Raw genomic sequence first — 14,118 nt, forward strand, 5'->3', positions numbered from 1 at the left:
TGATTAAAGTTTGGGAACAGAAAATAGTGATGGCTACACAACTTAGTGAGACTAATGTCACTGAATTGTACAGGTGGAAAATGTTGTTAACAGTAGTTTGATGTTGTTAAGTGGCGTCAAGTCGGTTCCGACCCATATATATATTCACTACAATAAATAAATGACTCTATCTAATGACTTCTCAGTTACGTTTGTTAGATAATGACACTAACAAAACTTCCAAAGGTGAATTATCTGAGTAAACACACACATTTCTCAATGAAATATTATTAAAGTAGGCAAACAAAAGCAAAATTCAGAGTCCACATGTCCCCTCTCAAAGGTAGAAAGAAACCAAAAAGCTCTAAATTTAAAATAGTGGTTGATATCTATAATTACACAGAAATCAATCATTTCAATAAATGTTTAAATTCACCTTTAGTATTGGGGGGGGGAGGGAGGGGAGCACCACAAATGAACAGGCCAGGCAAACAAAACAATGGCAAAAGTAAAAATACCAAAAATAAAGGATTATAAATTTTATTAAATAACACATCAATTTCTATAAAATTTAATTCTCAAAATGTTACCGAATCAGTTTGAGTTCAGGTAAGCCTCTAAGGTGAACCATTTTCTTTTTTTTTTCTAATACTTCTTTTTCCCTAGTCACCAAATATTTTTTAGTTATTTTCTCAGAAGAAATTTTCCACCATGAAACAAAAAACCTGCATTTCCTCCTAAGCAAATAGCAAAGGGAGTCTCAATCATATGTAAGGAAACAAAACCCGTGATGCAAACAATAAAAGTAGTTGTTCCCTTGGGGTTTTTGTTTTTGTAAAGTAGTAGGACTTCAAAGTTTCTTTTCAAAATTAATATTGGTATGGTAAAAGACAAGTTCATATTTTAAAAATGTAGTAGAATCATTTGAATTTTTCAAGAGACTTAGATTCCACTGCATTTTTTTTTAAATACGAAACTGTCTTTTACCACACCAATATTGTTGTTGTTAAGTACCACTGAGTTGGTTCCCACTCATGATGACAAGACCCTGGGTTTCCAAGGATTTCCAAGGCTGTAGATCTTTGCAAGCAGAAAGTCTCATCTTTCTCCCGAGAAGAGGTCGGTAAGCTTGAATCACTGACCCTATAGCTTGCAGTCCAGAGCTTACTCTATGGAGCTACCAACTTGATGGCACTTAACAACCACCACACCAATATCAACTTCTGTTATGGCACTGTAACATAAGCATTGGACTGTGACCTACAAGGTTGGTGGTTCAAACCCACTAGCTGCTCCTCAGAAACCGTATAAAGGGTCGCTATGAGTCAGAATTGACTCCACAGCACTTAACAAGAGTCGAAATAAACTCTTAGACTATGGCAATTAAAGCAACTGAAATCACTTCCATGCTCTCAGAAATTACTGTTTGTTTTTGTTATGTGCCACCCAGTCTTCTTCGACTCCTAGTGACCCTGTATAGGGTTTCCAAGGAGCAGCTGAGGGATTTGAACCGCAGACCTTGCAGTTCAAATCCACCTTGCAGTCCAGTGTATTATCCTACAATGCCACAGGTGCAAATATCTTCCTACCATTACATAACTTGGGCAAGGTACTTTGCCTGCCCTACATTTCCCCTGAAAAGGTGGTCATAAATTAGAGTCATATCATCATATATCCTTAGTTTCTCTGGGTCAGGTCTAGCGTATGCCTATTATCCCAGCATCCTATCCTTTCACTCTCAAGAGTATTCTCAAAGATTATATGCTTATCCTACCTCATGGTATTGTGAGAATTAAATGAGCTAAAACATGTAACGTATTTTTAACCATTTCTGGAACACAATGAGCATTCAATTAAGTTCTGTTATTGTCACTGTCAACTCAAAGCTACTCTATCCCATGCACTTCAGAAAAGAAGGCTGCCAAGTCCTGCACCAGCCGCATGATTGGATGCAGAGCCATACGGTTTTAATGGCTGATTTTCAAAAGCAGATCACCAGGTTCAGTCAGTTAAGGTCAATGTCAGTCCATGTCAATGATTGGTTGGTTATAAAAGGGTTTTGAAACATATAATAACTATTGTTTCCACAGTATTTCTATTTACAAATAAAAGTATGCATTCAATCCCCCACATTCAGTTATTTAAAAAACAAAATAGTATCTGCTTGAAAAATCAACACTAACAAATATACTCCACAGAGATGGTAATATTATCAATTGCTTTCATATTTTATCTTACTAAGTGCTAACTGCTGTGCAGTCAATTGAGTCAGTTCCAACTCATGGTGACTCTATAGGGTTTCCAAGAAGCAGCTGCTGGGTTTGAAATGCCAACCTTGTGGTTCACAATCCAATGCTGATCCTACAATGCCACACCAGGTGTCTAAGACAATACAGGTTATATCATATTAGTGTTATGGGTGAGAAAGTGACTGTGAACAGTAGAGCCTTCCTTAGGGTCACATCAAGTCCTTAAATTTTTCTAGCAGTCTTTCTCAACCAGGGTTCCTCAATTTACCACAGAAAATAATTTAAGTAATGATTTCCTCAATTCTCCTAAGGATAATACATAACTAATATGTAGATCCACAAAAGAAAATTTAATTTATGACATACAATGGATGCCTTACGGCATGATTCTGTGGTGAAACATCAGTTCTTCTTGGCATACAAAAGGGGAAAAAATCTCAAATTTATGGAAAATACTAATATATTCAGGTTTAGCTATCTCCACTAATTTATACTAGGTCAGATAAGGAAAACTCCAGTTACAGTTGATGAGAAGCAGAAGAGAAGAGGAGAAAAGAAAACTGAATCTAAGATAATAACACGCTGGACTGCAAAGTCCAGTTTGAACCAAAAGGTTCAAGCTCACCAGCCACTCCTTGGAAACCCTACACATGGTCAAATGGGTCAGACCTGACTTGAAGGCACTTAACAACAACAATGAACCTAATAACCTAGAGCAGGGATACTATTACCTGATAAAAATAACAAAGAAAAATTAATAGTTTAAAGATGAATTAGAATAGAATGCAGACAAGAAATATATTAAAATTTAAAGCAATTTTAACAGTTATCATTAAATAACAACAAAAACCCTGCAAAACAAAACAGAGCCACAATTTATTAATAACCTAAATTGTATTTCAAATCTAATCACTCAAGTAACCAACTGATTGGGTAAATATTTCAGACACATTCAACCTCTCTCAAAAAAAAAAGCCCAAGTGGCTCAATGGACTTCTGGTATGATGCTGTAGGATAAGCACTGAACAAGGTCATCCGCTGAAACCCACCAGCTGCTCCTCAATGCTGATCCTACAACACTATACAGGGTCGCTATGAGTCATAACCAACTCAACAGCACTCAACACTAAGTGGGCACAGTAGTTAAGAGCTGGGCTTTTGAAATTCATCAGCACCTCTGTGGGAGAAAAGATCTTTCAGATCTCCCATAAAAGATTATAGACAAGAAAACCCTCTGGTGCAATTCTCCTCTGTCATATAGGTTTGTTGTGCACTGAAACTGATTCACACAATGTAGTTGAAAAAGGAAATCCCTGGGTGTCTCAAAAGGTTAAGCACTTAGCTGCTAACTCCATCCAGAGGAGGCTTGGAAGAAATGCTAGACCTCAAAACCCTACGGAGCACAGTTCTCTGACACACATGGGGTCTCTCTCCATGAATAGGAATCAACTAGATGGCAACTGGTATAGTGAAAAATGAAAAAATTTTGATTCTGAACAATTAAAACAATCATTTGTGCTTTCTAATGATAATCCAAGACCTAAAAAGCCAGATAAGGGAAACAATTCAGCTTAGTATAAAAAGCACAAAGCTTTTGAGGCCAGGCTAATCTGGGTGTGAATCCAGGCTGTTCTTTATTAGCCTGTGACCTAGGACAAGTCATTTAGTCTTTATGAGCAAAGTGACTTGGGACAAGTCATTTACTCTCTGAGAGCCTCAATTTTCTCATCTGTAAAATAATAACAAGCACCTAGCTTTGAAGGTGGTTAAGAATAAACAATACATGTTAAACATATAGCAGTTACTGGTGAATTTCAAAAGGAACTCAAATGGCAACTGAATTAAAGAGTTTATTATTGATACCTGAGCATTCAAAAAAAGGTAGATTAAAACCTGTTAAAGCCAATGCTATTCATACAAAAATGTTTTACTTCATGAGGACTTCCCCCTCAAACAATGTTCAATAGAATTTAAGCAATTTATTGTTGATTTACAAAAGAGTTTTACCTCTGAGTTGTACAGTACATATATATATCCAGAGTCTCTAGAAGGGCCCTATTTTGTCCTGTATTTTTCAATTACAATTAAGAAGCACAAACAAAAATAAAACATTAACATTGTCCAGTCTTTCGTTTGGGGGTGTGGGTTGTGAAACCAATTACCATTATCAGTCTCTGTTGTTTTTAAGAGTCCATTCTGACTCACAGCAACCCTGTGTAGGGTTTGAACCACCGACCTTGCAGTCCCAGGACTCCAATCTCTTTATTAGGTTGTTGGTGGTGGTGTGCCTGGTGTCGGTTCCAACTCATAGTGATCCTGTACAGGATTTCCGAGGCTGTAAATGTTTACGGGAACATAAAGCTGTGAAACAGCTGGTAATTTTGAACTGCTGACCTTGAGGTTAGCGGCCCAATTCGGAATCAGTAAGCTACCAGAGCGCCTCCTTTATTAGGTTAACCATATATATAAAGATATTTATCAACTGAGTGCTGTTGTTAGGTGCTGGATTCACATAGGGTTTCTGAGGCTAGAAATCTTTACTTGAGCAGAAAGCCTTTTCTTTCTCCCTGGGAAGGAATAGTAGGTTTGAACTGCTGACCTTGTGGTTAGCAGTCCTGTGCTTATCCTATACCTACAGCACTACCACCAGCACTCCTTCAATTGTGGCTGGTTGTGGTTATGTGCCATGGAGTCAGAACCGACTCATAGTGACCATGTACAGGGTTTCCGAAGCTGTAAATCTTTACGGGAGCAGAACACCTCATCTTTCTGCCGCGTAGTGGTTACGAACTGCTGGTAGGTTTGAACTGCTGACCTTAAAGTTCGCAGCTCGATTCTTAACCACTACGCTGCCAGAGCTCCTTATCAATTGCAGTAAGCATATATTAAAATAACACAATCAAAGTGGGTTTATGACAGCTGCTAAAGAGATGTCATTTTTTAATACACATGTTAAGTGCTAAAGAGATGTCATTTTTTAATACACATGTTAAGTGCCGTTGAGTCGGTTCTGACCCATAGCGACCCTGTATAGGGTCTCCAAGGAGCAGCTGGTGAGCTTGAACCACCAACCTTGCTGCTGTTCAAACCGGCTTTGCAGTCCAGCACATTAACCCATGGTGCCACACAGGACTCATTCATACACAGAAACAAAAATTAAAGACTCCCAAACACTGGCACATACACCAAAGAAAGAGTTAAAACTCGGGAGATTTAAAAAATAATAATAATAAAACTGAGAATAATAAAGCAGAGTTTATGATAGCCAGAGAGATACAAAGCGCATTATCATTCAGGGAAAATTATTGGTCTACAAATTATAAGCATATAATAGGAAAAATTACAAAAAGAAAAATAAAGAGAACTTTAACCAAGAGCCTGTAAACTAGTTCCTTCCTTCACTACTCTCCATGGTAAGTCACATTTCAGTACCTGATATGAACCTCTTAACTGGGACTTTTCCATTCCTAAACTATGCTCCCAAACACAATAGTGCTCCAATATAAACTGTTAAACTCAATAATCTACTAATAGTGCTATCAAAGAGGTAACACAAATGCAGATTTTTAAAAATAAACATAGGACAGAAAAAATTCACAACACTATGTTATCCAGCTGAGCTATAAAGGGCATCTGTAACCATTTAATGCAAATTTAATGTAAATTTTAAGCTAAAATGTTAACTTGCACCATTGAAAACTGGAGTCTTCTATTATAAAGAACCCAAAAGCAAAAAGAATATGCTATCCACTGTTTACTGACTTCCCACTTAAAGACTGTGGGTGGTATCAGTTAAACATGCAGAATATTAAGCATTACTAAACTGTTCAAGGCCATTTTTTCCCCCAACTCTAACCCTACATTCCCAAAGGCTAGTGAGCCTGCTCCCCACCCTACTCACCCATTTGAATGCATAGGTCCTCAGGCCACCATATGCAAATGGCTGATAATTCAATAAGACAGAAAAGGTTATGTAGAATTTCATTCAACTCTTATTTGAGTGTTTGAGCTTTTAGAAATCCTAACTAAACATAGGCTTTAAAGTCACCAAACTCATAATTACTGTTGGTTTGGTGGTTTAGCTGTTGCCTTACCACAGTAAAATAAATCTGTTGCCACAATCCTCATCAGCTACTTAGGATTGTATTTGCATATGATTAAAAATTTGAAGTATTTAATGTCTTCCTTAGCACCTTTAAATGTTGAGTGTTGTTGTTGTTGTTGTTATGTGCCGTCGAGTCGGTTCCGACCCACAGCGACCCTGTACAGGGTTTCCGAGGGTGTAAATCCTTACGGGAGTAGAAAGCCTCATCTTTCTCCCGCGGAGCGGCTGGTAGTTTCGAACCGCTGACCTTAAGGTTCGCAGCCCGATTCGTAACCACTACGCTACCAGAGCTAATGTTAACAATTTTTAAATGCCTTGATTAAGGGTAAGATTTTTGCTATACTCAGGAAAAATACAAAGCAGGAATTAATTCCCATTATTTTGGATTCTCTTTAGAAGTTTGACATATGCAAAAACAAATCTCAGGAAAGAAACCTGACAGTGAACAATACAAAATTACAGAAACTGAAGCATCTAACTTAAAAGAATTTAGATGCAGTTCACAAACATAAGAGTTTTTCACTGAGTTGAATTTTTATACTGTTGATGGGTAAATGGGAAGAATTTTCTTAACTAAAATATTCTACAGCATTGCTTTTAACTTTTATAGCACTAACCATTAAAAGGGATGGGTGAGTGATTTAAATCATTTTAAATGTAAGCACTCATTTCACATCAGTTAAAAAAAAAAGAACCCACCTTCCCCCCCCCCCCACTACCAGTCTCTGATATCTTAAAATACTATAGTTATTTCACAGTGGGAAGGAATGGCTAATAAGTACATTTCTTTTCCAATCCTCTTTTCTACCCATTCATTAAACACCAAATAACTGAAACAGAATTCACTTCTTAGCTCAATCTCCCTACCAAGAAGGTTCCCTGCAAATACCCCAATCCCTTCTACTGTCACTTATTCTGTCAAAACCCCACCTATTAATAGTAAATCCCCTTCATACTGACTCACTTTTAACTTCATCTTGATGAAATGAGACACCCAGCAGAATTTACAAATTTTGCAAATGGAATTCTCAATTAACAGGAATTTTAAAAAAGGAACTGAAAGTAGAGCATAATCAGACTAAGTATCAACATTTAAAGCTAAACCAATATCCCAGTATAAGCAATGGTGTTGTTTATTCTGTACTGGTTCAGCAGTTCACATATTTTTCTTGAAGTTTGTAAGGCAGGCATTGTGTAGTTATTATACACATGGGTAACTTTCCCGTGCAAATAATTTTGATAGGTAAATACAAACAGTAAGTCATTACACCACGATTACAAGACAATTTGGAAATTTCTCATCAAAAAAAATTTTTCTCCGTAATTATGGAAAATTTCAAGTACACAAAAATAGAATAGTACAATGAGAGCTCCAGTATTCCTAATAGTTACAATCATCCATCTACTCAAGGCCACTTTTGTTTCATCTCTGTCTCCCACCCACTCCCTCCCTCCCATTATTATCGTTAAAAAAGAATTAAGAGGAAGACATTGCGTTCTTAGTAAGTACAATGAGTAAAGTTAAAGACAGCCAAAGTATCAAAGAGTAAGTTAAGAAGTCAAGAATCCAACTTAGTAATTGTATCGCCACCTTCCCACAGTCCTTGGTTAGGTATCGAATTTTAAAATTCATATAAGAACAAAGAAATAATCAGCTTTAAGACTGTTAATAAAGTCCGGGGAACCCAAAGGACATATGTAAAATGAGATCTAATGGAATAAATAGGAGTATGTGGTGAAAATGAACTCAAACATCTGCAATTAGCTTGCATTCACGTAGCACCTTAGCTCAAAATGAAAAAGCCAGACTATTTAACATAATGTGTCATAAAATTACAATTCAGCCACTTGAAAAACCGCTGAACACTTATGCCTTAACTGGCCCTTCTGATCCCTAATTATAGATTGATATCAACGTCGAAAAGAAAACTAGGCATTTTAACGTTAAGTAGTTTTAAAACGTTCAAAATTAACCCTGCTGTTCATTGGGAAATATATGAAAGCAAGTCTAAACTACCTGAATTGTATGTCATTAAACAGAAATCTATCCACTCTCCAAGGCCATTTAGGTGTTGTTGTTGTGTGTGTTTTTTTTTAATAAGTTCGCATATACCCTTAAAACGCATCGCGCTAGGCTCCAGAAAGAATTAGGAGACCGCCTCCTGCTTTTGCTCCTAACCAATACGCAGAGAGAGAAGGTTGGCAGGAAAGTGCTGCGAGGACAGTAACAAACACCAGCAGCTCCCGAGCAGGCCCGGTTAGAGCCAGGAATGACGCACTTCGGTAACCCGACTCTTTCTCCCCACCACCCCCGCCCCCAGCAGCGGTGCTGACACCGCCAACAGCCCGGAGTAGGAAAAAAGACAACAGAAGAAGAAGAAGGAAGGAAAAAAAAAAAAAAAGGCAGAGGTTGGACCGCACCGGGTTTCATCAAGAAACCTCGATTATTCCTCTTTCGACACGAACTACTAGGACTAAACAGGAAAAGAAGCTTCGTGCTTAAGCAAGTCCCATCATGGTGGTTTAAGAGTCACTAAATTAAGCTGATAATGAGTCCAATCCACAGAGACAAATACAGGGTGTGGCTGCCGTGAAATACGGCGGTCCGTGGGAGAAAAGGGGGTATGGAATTTACACCCGAGTGTGAAGGGAAGACCGGGCTTTACAGGGGTGGGGAGGAGAGGCGGCCCGCGCAATTTTAAGGAACCATTGCAAATCAACACAGGATTTTCTTGCTTACACCTAACACTACAGATCAAAAGTCCCTAATAGGTATTATGTAAACCATGTAAACTGTAACTAGCCATTTAACTAAGCACCCTGACCCTTAATTAAGAAAAACTACATCTTAAAAGAGAAGGAAGGCAGGCGAGGGAAAGGGGAGGAGGGGAGTCAACGACATAAAAACATTTCTAGGCCACGGAGGAAAAAGTCTCACCATCGGGATGAAACTACTAAATGCCGTATTAAAAATTAAAAGCTGAACACGGCAGCTCGCACTCAACACCTATAATGTATATATGTACCTCAACACAATAACCCATTTGATTCCGTTTAGGACTAAGAAGAAAATGACATATACACCAAAGGGCAGAAGAAACGGAATGTCTAAAGTACAGCGACTTATAACCAAATTGTTCTTAAAACTATAGAAGCAAAACAAGACCATTGTCGCGACTGTACACAAAAACAAAACAGCACAAATCAACAATACGTTTACGAATCTAGGCCAGAAGAAAATGGGAACGGGGCTCAAAGTTTTGCGGAACTACTTGATGCTGTTTCCCACACCTTCTACTCTCCTATAGCCCATTAGACCCTTTTAGTCCTAAAATCACCGGCCACTGATCACCGTGCGTGTGATAGAAGTCAAAGAGAAAGAAAGGAGGGGGAAAAGAAGTAGTAGTAGTCAATCCCAAGCAAGAAGAAAAGTGTGGAGGGAAAAAAAGCAGATGCTGCCTACCTGGGGCAAGGATCAGCTCAGTTCGTGCCTTGAGAAAGACAAGTGCGGATGGGGGTGGGAACGAAAAGCAGCACTAAAACTAAAACAAAAGTGGCGCCAAAACCCCCCAACAAACAGCCTTCCACTCCCGCCCTTCCCCCCTCCTCCCCAGCCAGCCACCAGGGCCCCCTTGGGGGCAAGGTCTGCACGCGGGGGCCCACACGGGAAGACCCCAACGTCAGGAGAAAATTGTTGCCCAAAGAAAACTGACCAAGTCGGGCCTCGAAGGGATGGAGAGATCGATGCCAATCGCTTTCCCAAGCAATTCCCCCACCACGCGCTGGAGATGATGGGGCGGGGGAGAAGCCAAGGGGCCCGTCACATGAATGTTGTTCCCTCTCTAGGAAGGGAGGAAGAGAGGGAGGGAGAGGAGGAGGGAAGCAAGGAGGGGAAGGCAGAGGGAGGGGGCACGAGGGAGGGGTGTGATCAGAGTAGATTTTCCCTAGCCGCCCTCGGTCCGAGGCCCAAATATACACAACTGAGCCTCCGCTCCCTCCCCTCCCCTCCCCCCGTGGTTCCCAGCACCACCATTTTGCTGTCTTCCTTCCCCCTCGCCACGACACCGCGCTCTCCCCCACCCCAGCCCCAGCCTCCCCGGCTAGCCTCCCCCAGCTAACACTAGCACTCCACCCCACCTCCAGTTTGGGCTCTCCTTGGCTTAAGAGCCTTCTGGAGAAAAGGAACCGAAATCTAAAGCTACACCGGGAAGCGGAGCCTCCATCTTGCGCTGCTCCGCGTTCTCCATTTTGGGCCACCCATTGGGGGGGGGGGTGCTCCGTAGAAGCCCCGAGGGAGAGTTGAACGCGGGAAGGAAGAGAAAATCTTCAGCGAGGGTAGTAGAAAAGAAGAGTCCTGCGGTAGAAAGCCGCTCTAGGAGTGGCAGGATGGGAGGAGGGGGGCTGTAAGTTCCTTGATAGTGTTGGGGTAGTGACTGGGGGGAGAAGGGAGAAAGGAGGGCTGGGGGCTATGCGGGGGCGAGGAAGATTCTCCCGGCTTGACTTAGCCAGCCACTGGCTCCACGGCTGCCACCATAAGGGGGCAAAGGAAGAAGAGGGGCGAATTACATGGCAACGGAGTACCCAGCCTCCTTCCCTCCCAACACCTCTCTCTTGCCCTATTTCAACAACAGACACCTCAAGGTGGGCCCCGCGCCCTCCGGATGCCCCTCCAAACTTCTCGAAGCTTCGCCTCCGCCATTTTATAACTTACCTCCCCCCTCAGCGTACACAGAGGCAGCAACGAGACTGTTCGCCTCCCCCACTCCTCCTTCCTTCTTTCTCAGGCCGGGGGCTCCTTCACCCCTGGGCTGGTACAAGCTTTTTCCCCTTGCTCTTCTTTACACCCTTGAATTCTACTCGGGGACGGAAGCTCCCGCGGTTCTAGAGCGGTGGGGGGTTTTGAAAGTGGCGGTCGGATCCGGCGGGTTTTTTTTTTTTTTTTTTTTTTTTTTTTTTTTTTTTTTTTTTTTTTTTTTTTGGTGGCGCTTCGGGATTGTTTGGGGTGTTCGCTCTTCGGCGACTTGAAGGCGAATGGAACGCGCAGGCGCCATCTGTCGGCCACGAGCCCGCGCCCTGCTCCCGTTGGGAGGGAGCGGCATCTAGCGGCAGCGGGCGGGCACTGCAGCGCCTGGCTCGCAATCCTCCCACCCAGCGTCCTCCTCCCAATCACCAACCAATCGCGGCCCACTGACTCCTGGGTTCAGCGTCTCTGACGCCGCCTCTAAACGAGGCGCCCGCAGGGGCGCGCCGCCGAATGGGGTAAACAAGGTGCCGTGCCCGCGCTCGACTTACTCATTCGTTTTGGCTGCTCTTCCGCCGCAGATCGGAACGGACAGCGGTTACTCTTTCTTTAGTGGGGTGCTTGAGGACGGGCGGAGGGATGTCCGGCGGAACCCCAGGCCGTGGGAACTCGGGGTGGGCTCGCTCCAGGACTCTTCCCCCAGGCTCCTCCGCCCCTCACGCAGTCCCGAGGTGGCAGCCCAGTCGGGCTTACCCTTCAAAACCCCCTCTTCTGACACGCCCATCGAGGGGGGCCTTCGGCCCATGCTTGCAGACCCTCATTTCACCCCAGCTCGTACCCCTTCGCACCTCAAGAACCCAACTCTCTTAACTCTGGCGCCTGATCCTAAGTCATTGAGGGTTGGGGGTTTTTTGTTGTTGTTTATTTTTGTTTTGTTTTGTTTTGTTGGCTGTTTGCTTTGGGTGCAAAGAGAAAACGAGCTTGTTCTCAACCAGATAGACCTGATACAGGAAAAAAAAAGATTTTCTTTGCAACCCACTATTCCGTTCTCAGAGAAAACGTGGTCCCTAACTACAGGGTCTGGGAGACTTCAGAACTGGGCTACTAGACTAGGCCAGGCGCTTGACCAATTTATTCCCTGCGGGGTAGGGGACAGAATGGAGAGCATTGGAGGGAAATCGAAATTTTGGCTACAGGAGTTGAGGGGGAACCTCCCTGGTCTTCCCCGCCGCCCCCGCTTACCCTGTGCCTGCCTAGAAATGCGGGCGGGGGCGGCCTTGCGACTTTGTTAGGAATTCAGGTTCCTGCTCCTCCAGCCTCCCCACCCCTCCCCCAAGATTTTTGAAGTGCAAAAGGACCACTTCCGCTCCTTGGAAGATTGTTAACTCAAGTCTTTATCGCCCTTTTTCTTTTTTTTTTTTTTTTTCTAGTTTGTTTTAAATGCAGCTTACTGGATGGACCTTTCACCACCTAGAGCTCTACACCAGAAAGAAAAATTCGGGGAGGGCCTCTCCCTTCAGAAGCTCCGCTTTTCTTAGGAAGGAGTGACCTATTACAGTGTCTCCATTACAATTATGGAATTTCCCTCCCCCCCCCCCCTCGCGCCCCGCTTTATACAGTAATATTCATTATGAGCTCTTCTTTTCTGCTTTTCTTTTTTAAAATAAGCTACTTGGTAAATAGATTTCTTTCACATTACATTGTTTTTCACTTAAAGGGAATAAAACGTATTGATAACAAGACAAATTTTCTAAACGACAAATAGTGCATGCCCCACATAATGTGGAGATTTCACCTGATAGCCCTTAGAAAACATTCCTAATGCAAGATAACAATTATTTTCAGTCCGTAAATTACAGTCCTTCCACGTTTGTACGTATTACTTTCTCCTAGCCTCTGTTTATTGTTTTGTTTTCTGTGACTTAAAAGAAAAAGTTGTGGTATATTTAATCAAATGAAATAATAAAAGTTAAACAGAAACATCTAAATATCAGTAACATGAAATAAAGTCTGAGACTTTTTTTACTTACCTCTAAAGCTTTGGGGAGTGGAATACTCCATTCAAAATAAATTTCCATTTCTTTTATAGACCATCTTTGGTAGAATGTTACACAGTTTTTAATAGATTCGAGTTAAACAATGATGCAGCTAGAACATTAAATGGGGAGTAGTGGAAAATTTACAGTTACATAAGTTAATGCAAAATTCTTCTTGAAGTAATAGAAAAATAGGGCTCTGTACCAAATCATTTTACATTAATTCCGTTTAGTTGTGCCAATTTAATATCAATTGATATTAAATGGCTTACTGTTTTAGTATTAGCTGAAAAATGATTTTATGCCCCAAACATCACATTTATAGTACATGGTGGCAACAGTTTTTCATCTATTTTGTAATTGTATTTTTTCAGTTGATTGACTAAGTAGCAGCTAAGACTTGAAACAATTTGATACTTTGGAAAAAGCAAAAAGTTCCTGTTTCTGTAACTTTGCTTTCATGTTGTGAAAAATACCATTGAACAAGATTACTAACTGGCTGGTATAGCATTGTAAGGAGTCCCAGTGTGGCACTATAGGATAAGCACTAGATACAAGGTTGGTTTGAACCTCAAGGTCCGCAGTTCAAACTCACCAGTCGCTCCTCGGAAACCCTGTACGGGGTCACTAGGAGTCGGTACTGATTCGATAGCACTTAACAACAACAACATAACATTATAAATACACTTTGTAGCAAATCTCCATAGATAATTAGTATCCTCTCACAATAATAGTATCCCATCTATCATAATTCCTTTGTATGCTTTTTAAAAGCATATATAATTAAATATTGAGCTTCTATATGTGCAAGGAAGCTGGTTTTGTCCTAAGAAGCGCAGTTTATTTCATAGGGTACTGAGAGACAAAAAAACAAAACAAAACAAAAACATAGGTCACCACTCCTAAAATTTGAGGAAAAACGTGAGAAAACGTCATCAAATAAAATATGTAACTAACAGAATAAACTTTATTTTGAATTATTTGTAACATGTCATTTATAAGAATATT

General features: G+C 41.3%; 1 protein-coding gene across 2 annotated transcripts in view; it reads right to left on the reverse strand.

The window, feature by feature from the left end:
- Nucleotides 1-10,592, reverse strand: part of STAG2 (stromal antigen 2) — a 210,761-nt gene extending 200,169 nt beyond the window's left edge. Inside the window, exons 1-2 of one of the 2 annotated variants that reach the window (XM_006862849.1) lie at nt 10,471-10,592; nt 10,047-10,115 (exon numbers count right to left, since the gene is read on the reverse strand). The gene's annotated coding sequence lies outside the window, so the exon portion shown is untranslated. Of the gene's footprint in view, nt 1-10,046; nt 10,164-10,470 lie in introns of those variants that run through there. The other variant, XM_006862848.1, reaches the window with a different exon arrangement.
- Nucleotides 10,593-14,118: the final 3,526 nt, after the last annotated feature.

Source organism: Chrysochloris asiatica, unplaced genomic scaffold (assembly GCF_000296735.1).
Source record: "Chrysochloris asiatica unplaced genomic scaffold, ChrAsi1.0 scaffold00051, whole genome shotgun sequence".
Lineage (NCBI taxonomy): Eukaryota > Metazoa > Chordata > Mammalia > Afrosoricida > Chrysochloridae > Chrysochloris > Chrysochloris asiatica.